This window comes from Silene latifolia, chromosome 4 (assembly GCF_048544455.1).
Source record: "Silene latifolia isolate original U9 population chromosome 4, ASM4854445v1, whole genome shotgun sequence".
In the NCBI taxonomy this organism is placed as follows: Eukaryota; Viridiplantae; Streptophyta; class Magnoliopsida; order Caryophyllales; family Caryophyllaceae; genus Silene; species Silene latifolia.
In genome coordinates, this window is record NC_133529.1 from 41,460,974 (window position 1) to 41,468,145 (window position 7,172).

The following is a 7,172-nucleotide window of genomic DNA, read 5'->3' on the forward strand; positions in this document are numbered from 1 at the left end:
ACCAAGTAAAAGAGAAATTTTTTAAAAAAGGTACACCTAATTCACCCCCTCTCCCTCTTAGGTGTTTATCGTTCTTAACTCTTCAATTGGTATCAGAGACTCGTGCTCTTGATATTGGTTAAAACCAAAGAGTTGATCCCTTAGTTATGGACGATTAAAAACACACTAAGTATCCCATCTTTAAGGGAGAAAACTATGCCTGGTGGAAACATCGCATGAAGCACTATGTTAAAAAGTACGGACTATGAATGTTGGTTGATCATTTAAAATGGTCCCCTCAAGATTGAAGTGACTAATGCCGATGGCACTAAGTCTATCAAAAGTGAGGACAAATATGTTGAGGCAGATTATAGAAAAGTCGAGAAAAACTCTAAAGCCATGTCCATCCTTCAATATGGCATCGGTGAACAAGAGATCAACCGGATATCCGGATGTGACTCGGCAAAGGCAATTTGGGACACCCTAAATCTTGCTTATGAGGGAACGTCACAAGTCAAAAAGTACCGTGTTGATCTTCTCATGCAACAATATGAGATGTTCAACATGGGAAAAGATGAGTCAATTAATAGTTTGTCTTCTCGTTTCTCTAGTATTGTTAATGACCTCAAGAGTCTAGGTAGAAACTTTGCGAGGATTTAGTACGTAAAATCCTTCGTAGCCTCTCTGAAAAATGGCAACCGAAGGTTACGGCTATTGAGGAAGCTAAAGACCTTTCTTTGCTATCCCTTGATGAACTTATGGGCTCACTTATGGCTCATGAGTTAACTCTCATGAAGCGATCCGGTGAAAGCTCTAAAGAGAAAGGACTTGCTCTTTATGCTCTCTCAAGTGATGAGGAGGATGAAGATGACGAGTTTACAATGTTCACTAAAAACATTGTTGGCATGATTAATGGTCGAAACTCACAAAGGTCTAATAATTATACTAGCAAACGACGCTTTCCCAAAAGAAAGTCCACTTCCAATGTTGGTTGCTTCAAATGTGGTGACAAAGGTCACCAAATCAAAGAATGCCCAAAGTGGAATGACATTAAGTCTAAGGAAAAGCGTGAGTTTGCTAAAAGAGAATACAAAAGCAAAGTAATGACTGCCATTTGGGGAATGTCTGATTCTGACGAGGACGATGTCCTTGAGGAAGAATTGGATGCCAAACTTAGCATCTCGCCTCAGTCAAGCAATGATGTTCCAAAGTCAACAAAGAAAGAAAGTGTCAAATGTCTTATGGCTCACTCCGTGGACTCAGATTCAGATTCTGACATTGAGGTAAATAAGCTCAAGAAAAAGGTTCGATCTTTCTCCAAAGACAAAATTTGTCATCTCCTAGACCAATTCATTGATAAGTGTCGTGTCCAAAGCAATAAATTAGAGGCTATGCAAATAGAAATTGAAGACATAGCCGAAGAAAATGTTGGTCTAAAAGAATGTCTAAATGAGGTAGATCAACCTAGTTCATCATCGAGTCTTGAAAAGGAGATTAAAAGGCTCCGAAAACAGAATTTGTTTCTTGTTAAAAGAGTTGATGAAATACATGCAACAGATCAATGCAATGTTGCATCTGTGTCTAACAAGGGAGAAGAGTCCTTTGACAAAGCTGTGTCCTCACTAACCAAAGAACGTGACCAACTTTTGATTGATCTTGCAACATGTCAAAATGAAAAAGAGGAACTTGTCAAAATTGCTGAAATGCTAAATGATGAGTCAAGTCATGTTAAAAGTACTTTAGATCGAGTGCAAAATTCAAACAATGACCTTCTCGTTCAAATTGAAACTCTGAAAAAGGTTGAACAAATCCATGCAACAGATGATGCAACTGTTGCATCTGAGTCTATGAAGGAAATTGAGACTCTCACAAAACATGTGTCTTCACTAACTAAAGAACGTGACTCTCTGTTAGCTGATCTTACCTTGTGCAAAAGAGACAACAAACAACTTGAGCAAATTGGCTTATTGCTTAGTGATGATGTGAGACATGCTAAACTTGTGTTCGACAAAGTAGGTCAACTAAATCTTAATCATCTTGCTAAAATTGAAAAACTAACCAAAGAGCTAGATGAGGCTAAGATGTTCTATTTGAAATGGGAAGGAAGTCAGAATGTCTTGGAGTTTCTTCTAAAACAATCTCAAGAATATGAAAACCGTGCAAAAAATGTTGGACTTGGTTTCAAAAGCAACAGTTCTACGCACTGTTGCACTCGAAACCAAGACCCAAGCGTAATCGATTTTCGAAGAAGAAAGTATCTTTGGCCTTCCGAGTACATTATCGCAATTATCGTGGTAAAACCGGTCATGAGTTTAATGGTTGTGAAAAGAGAGTCCTTGACCTAGAAAGAAGTACCAAAGTGGCTAAACATGTTTGGATTAAAAAGAAAGAAGTCAAGAAAGTTGTTGTCAAGAAGGAGCCCAAACTTGTTTGGGTTCCTAAACTAAACGTTTGATTTCTTATAGGCATTAGCGAAAGGCAGCAGCAATTGGTACTTAGACAGTGGATGCTCTCGTCACATGACGGGAGATGAAAACCAATTCCTTTCGCTAGAAGCCTACGATGGTGGCATGGTGACTTTTGGTGACAACAAGCGAGGTGAAATCATTGGTATTGGAAAAGTTGGTAAGTCAAAGTCACTATGTGTCGACAAAGTGTTGCTTGTCAAAGGTTTGAAACACAATCTTCTAAGCATATCACAATTGTGTGATCGAGGTAATATCGTTGAATTTCTTGTTAGTGAATGTAGAATAATTGATGGAAAAACTAGAGAACTCATTCTTGAAGGTAAACGTGTCAAAGATGTTTACATGACTAACTTACACTCATTGTCAAGTCAAACACTATCATACATGAGTGTCCAAAAGAATGACCCTTGGCTTTGGCATAAACGACTTGGTCATGTAAATGCTAAAACACTTAATACTCTTAAAAGACTTGATCTAGTTGATGGCATTCCTAACATCAAATTTGAATTCAAATCACTTTGTGACGATTGTGTTAAAGGTAAACAAGTAAAATGCTCCTTTAAATCCAAAAAGATTGTTAGCACTTCCTTACCTCTTGAACTCATTCATATAGACTTATGTGGACCTATGCGTATTGTTAGTAAAGGTGGAAGTCGCTATATTTGTGTCATTGTTGATGATTTTACAAGATTTGTTTGGCTTCTTTTCTTAAGTTCTAAAGATCAAACTTTTGATGAATTCTTAATTTGGGTTAAAAAGGTCCAAAACAAATTTGGTTATAAACTTGTCTCCTTGAGATCCGACCATGGAACCGAATTTGAGAATTTATCATTTGAGTCTTATTGCAATGAGTACGGTATTAGCCACAATTTTTCGGCCGCAAGAACCCCTCAACAAAATGGGGTTGTGGAACGGATGAATCGAACTCTTGAAAATATGGCTAGGACCATGCTCATTAGCTCTAAAGTGCCAAGAAACTTTTGGGCCGAGGCCGTTAACACATCTTGTTATATCTATAATCGAGTCATGATTAGAAAAATCATTAACAAAACCCCTTATGAAATACTACGAGGAAGAAAACCTAACATCTCCCATCTAAAGTGCTTTGGTAGTAAATGCTTTGTACATAATAATGGAAAAGACAACCTAGGCAAATTTGATGCTCGTAGCGATGAAGGTGTTTTTGTTGGTTATTCCGACCATAGTAAAACTTACAAAGTTTATAACAAGAGAACCATGAAAATGGAAGAAAGCGTTCATGTAATATTTGACGAATCTAGTCTCTTGGTTTCAAACACTCAGGTTAATGATGAAGATGATGAGGAAGACGATGATTTCGAAATTGGAATGATACGTCATGACATGGATCTAGTCATGGAAGAGGCTGAGCAACAGTTGGAGCCACTGTTGCTTGATGAGGCTGGCCAAAATTTAGGGGGAACTAACCCTCCCTCATCTCAAAATGGAGCCAGCTCATCCAGGGGGAATGAGGAGTGCAGTGAACCAACCACTAACCAAATTGAAACCAATACACAAACACCCTCACACAATACTCCCAATGCAACAGTCACTGACACTGTTGCATCAGAACCAAACGAAGCAAATGAGGCCTCTAACACCCTTGTTCCAAAGAAGTGGAAGCATCAAGGTTCCCATCCTCTATCAAATCTAACCAGTGACCTTACCTCTGGAATCAAAACTAGATCATCTCTCCAAAATCACGGTGCTTTCGAAGCATTCATATCACAAATTGAACCCACAAATATCAGAATGGCACTATCCGATGAATATTGGGTCACGGCTATGCAAGAAGAATTGGAGCAATTTGAGAGAAACAAGGTATGGCATCTGGTTCCTAGACCATCTCAACGTACTGTAATTGGTACGAGATGGGTCTATCGCAATAAGCTTGATGATGTTGGAGAAATCGTAAGGAATAAAGCTAGACTAGTGGTACAAGGGTTTAATCAACAAGAAGGGATTGATTACGATGAAACCTTTGCACCGGTAGCTAGGCTTGAGGCCATACGAATGCTCATAGCTTTTGCATCCCATGTTGGCATAAAACTTTTTCAAATGGATGTTAAAACCGCTTTCTTAAATGGCTATCTTGAAGAAGAAGTTTTTGTCGAACAACCTCCGGGCTTTATAAACAATGAGTTCCCTAATCACGTATTTAAACTTGACAAAGTACTTTATGGTTTAAAACAGGCTCCCCGAGCTTGGTATGATAGGCTTTCCAAATTCCTATTAGAAAATGGTTTTATACGTGGTTCGGTTGATAAGACATTGTTTATCAAGTCACACGATCGAGGAGGAGCTGTTGCTTGTGCAAGTATATGTCGATGACATTATTTTCGGTGCAACTAACAACATTCTTTACAAGTACTTTTCGGATCTTATGACTTCTGAATTTGAAATGAGCATGATGGGAGAACTTGGATTCTTCCTTGGTCTTCAAATTAAGCAAGATGAAAAAGGAACCATGATCCACCAACAAAAGTACTTAAAGGAAATGATAAGTAAGTTTGGGTTAACTAGCTCGAATCCTATGCCTACACCTATGATTGCCAAGCTTAATCTTGACAAAGACGAAAATGGTAAGAGTGTTAGTGAAAGGGTATATCGAGGTATGATCGGTTCATTGCTTTATTTAACCGCTAGTCGACCCGACATACAATTTAGTGTGTGCGTATGTGCTCGTTTCCAATCAAATCCTAAAGAATCACATTTCAAAGCCGTCAAACGGATTTTTAGGTATTTGATTGGAACGCAAGGTTTATACCTTTGGTACCCAACTCATTATGACATTGATCTTGTAGGATTTTCGGATGCGGATTATGCCGGGAGTTCGTTGGATAGAAAAAGCACCTCGGGTATTGCCACCTTCTTAGGATCGTGCCTTATCTCATGGGCATCCAAGAAACAAAATACCGTTGCTCTATCCACGGCCGAAAGTGAGTATGTAAGTGCCGTTCTTTGTTGTGCTCAAATTCTTTGGGTACGACAACAATTGCGTGATTACGGTCTTATTTTCGAAACTACTCCTATATTTTATGATAATACAAGTGCCATTAACATCTCGAAAAATCCAATACAACATTCTAGGATAAAACACATTGACATAAGGCATCACTTTCTACGTGATCAAGTCGAAAAAGGAAATATATGTCTAACCTTTTGTAGAACGGAAAATCAAATTGCGGACATTTTTACAAAACCGTTAGAAAGGGAACAATTCGTAAAACTTCGGTTGGAAATTGGTTTGTTAGGCGACATGTGACATAAATTAAAATTATCTTTCCCGTATGATTGACTAGAGATGAAATGATGTATATATGTTCTCAAGTTTAAAAATGTCTAATTTGTCATATGACAAGTGTGCCGAAAAAATTGCATTGGAACTCCACATTTTGCATTTGAATTATTTGCATTGAGCCTTGCACTTACTTTATGTCCCATCTAGCACATCCTACTCTAAGCCGCCCCCTATGCCATCATTACCCTCATTTACACTCCACCTCAACCTTTAACCACTCCCTCTTTAACACTCCAACCGTCCCTAAAATAAAACCCCCATGTAATAACCCCACTTTCCCATTTACCCACAACTCACTTCAAAATTCAAAAGTTCCCTCAACCTCTTTCATCTCCCAAAACCGTCAAACCCATCATCCACATAATGGCTCCCAAAAAATCAAATAGAAGAGAAATTCAAAACCTTAGAAATACATTCAACCCCAAATATATTACCCAGCAAAAAATGGCCACACAATCCGCTGCAAGTGTTGAAAAATCCGACAAACCCACCCCGTCTCCTACCAAGCCGCCAACAATCAAACCAAATGTTGCACGAAAGAAATCCATGGCTGTCAAAGGAAGAGGCCGTGGTAGAGGAGGCCGTGGTGGATTAAAACGAAGTCCACCAATCTCTTTGATGTTGGACTCAAATGTTGATGTTGATTCCGAGGAAGACGAGCCCACGCTCAAACAAATAGCAAGCAACATCCACAAAGACAAAGAAATTGATGATGATGTGGTTGTTGCTACTGTTATTGAAGAAGAAAAGGAGAATGAGGATGTTGATGAGGTTGTTGAGGAGGAAAAAAGAAAAGGAATCCGAAAAAGTGAATGAGAAAGATGTGGAAGAGAAAAATGAAATTGATGATGATAAGGAAGAAAAAATGAGTGAAAAAGATGAGGAAAAAGAGAGTGAGCTAGAGAAAGAAAAGGAAACTGTGAATGAGAAAGATGCCGAAAAATTTGATTCCCCAAATCAAAATTCAGAAAAAGAAGTCCCTCATGAGGAAGAGGTCATTCCCAACATTAAAACCACAAATGAACCCACCAATGAAAACATTGTTGCTGATGAATTTGACCCCCTTTCCACCGAAAACCCCAAAACAAAATCCCAAATCAAAATCACCGAACTGTTTGGTGATGATGATGATGATATTATCATTTAAACTCCCACCAAATCAAAGGCAAAATCCAAGGCGAGTCTCAAAAGAAAGAAGGAATCAAAGCCAAAAGCGGCTAAAAGGCCGAGGTACCCACGGAAGAAGGAGGTGGTCCTTCCAACGGAAGATGATGATGTTATTGAGGATAAAATTCCTCTCAATACATGCACGAGTTGATGGTCACCACTCACGATGAGGCATTCAAGAACGAGGTCCTTGCTCATCTCAACTCTCTCGACCTTCCGGATGACACTCTCAAGCTATG